Source organism: Arachis duranensis, chromosome 9 (genome assembly GCF_000817695.3).
Source record: "Arachis duranensis cultivar V14167 chromosome 9, aradu.V14167.gnm2.J7QH, whole genome shotgun sequence".
NCBI lineage: Eukaryota > Viridiplantae > Streptophyta > Magnoliopsida > Fabales > Fabaceae > Arachis > Arachis duranensis.
Window position 1 is genome coordinate 56,546,084 of NC_029780.3, and position 1,867 is coordinate 56,547,950.

General features: G+C 39.2%; 1 non-coding gene across 1 annotated transcript; it reads right to left on the reverse strand.

Moving 5' to 3' along the window:
- Window positions 1-729: 729 nt before the first annotated feature.
- Window positions 730-837, reverse strand: LOC127741705 (small nucleolar RNA R71). Its single transcript, XR_008002910.1, has one exon. It is a non-coding gene; the product is annotated as a small nucleolar RNA R71 (small nucleolar RNA).
- Between the last annotated feature and the right edge of the window lie 1,030 nt (window positions 838-1,867).

Consider the following 1,867-nt stretch of genomic DNA (forward strand, 5'->3'; position numbering starts at 1 on the left):
TCTTCTTCTATTTATTTATTTATTTACTAACACTTCTCTTCACCTCTCTTCATCTCAATTCACTACCCCTATCCTCACCCTTCTGTTTGGAGTCTCCTTTCTTTATCTCCTTTCTTCTTCTACTAATAATAAGGAACATCTTTACCGTGACATAGAGGATTCCTCTTTTTTTCTTGTTTTCCGATCTTTCATATGAGCAGGAACAAGGAAAAATGCATTCTTGTTGAAGCTGATCCAAAACCTGAAAGGACTCTGAAGAGGAAACTAAGAGAAGCTAAATTACAACAATCCAGAGACAACCTTACTGAAATTTTCGAACAAGAAAAAGACATGGCAGCCGAACCTAACAACAATAATGTAAGGAGGATGCTTGGTGATTATACTACACCTACTTCTAAGTTTGATGGAAGAAACATCTCAATTTCCACCATTGGAGCAAACAATTTTGAGCTGAAACCTCAACTAGTTGCTCTAATGCAACAAAACTGCAAGTTTCATGGACTTCCATCAGATGATCCCTATCAATTTTTAACTGAGTTCTTGCAGATCTGTGAGACTGTAAAGATGAATGGAGTAGATCCTGAAGTCTACAGGCTCATGCTTTTTCCTTTTGCTGTAAGAGACAGAGCTAGAACATGGTTGGATTCACAACTTAAAGATAGCCTGGACTCATGGGATAAGTTGGTCACGGCCTTCTTGGCTAAATTCTTTCCTCCTCAAAAGCTGAGCAAGCTTAGATTGGATGTTCAGACATTCAAACAAAAAGATGGTGAATCCCTCTATGAAGCTTGGGAAAGATACAAGCAGCTGACCAAAAGGTGTCCTTCTGACATGCTTTCAGAATGGATGATTCTGGATAGATTCTATTATGGTCTATCTGAATTCTCTAAGATGTCACTGGACCATTCTGCAGATGGATCCATTTACCTAAAGAAAATGCCTGCAGAAGCTCAAGAACTTATTGACATGGTTGCAAATAACTATTTCATGTACACTTCTGAGAGGAATTCCGTGAATAATGGGACGCCTCATAGGAAGGGAGTTCTTGAGATTGATGCTCTGAATGCCATATTGGTTCAGAACAAAGTGTTGACTCAGCAAGTCAACATGATTTCCCAAAGTCTGAATGGATGGCAAAATACATCCAACAGCACTAAAGAGGCATCTTCTGAAGAAGAAGCTTTTGATCATGAAAACCCTGCAATGGCATAGGTAAATTATATGGGTGAACCTTATGGAAACACCTATAATTCATCATGGAGAAATCATCCAAATTTCTCATAGAAGGATCAACAAAAGCCTCAACAAGGCTTTAATAATGGTGGAAGAAATAGGCTCAACAATATCAAGCCTTATCCATCATCTTCTCAGCAACAGACAGAGAATTATGAACAGAATACCTCTAACTTAGCAAATTTAGTCTCTGACCTGTCTAAGGCCACTTTAAGTTTCATAAATGAAATAAGGTCCTCCATTAGAAATTTGGAGGCACAAGTGGGCCAGCTGAGTAAGAAAGTCACTGAAACTCCTCCTAGTACTCTCCTAAGCAATACAGAAGAGAATCCAAAGAGAGAGTGCAAGGCCATTGATATAGTCAATATGGCCGAATGCAAGGAGGAAAGGGAGGATGTGAATCCCAATGAGGAAGACCTCATGGAACGTCTCCCAACCAAGAAGAAGTTCCCTATTGAGGACCTAAAAGAATCTGAGGCTCATATAGAGACCATGGAGATTTCATTAAATCTCCTTCTGCCATTCATGAGCTCTGAAGATTATTCTTTCTCTGAAGAGGATGAAGATCTAACTAGAGAGCAAGTTGCTCAATATCTAGGAGCCATCATGAAGCTGAATGCCAAGTTATTTGGTA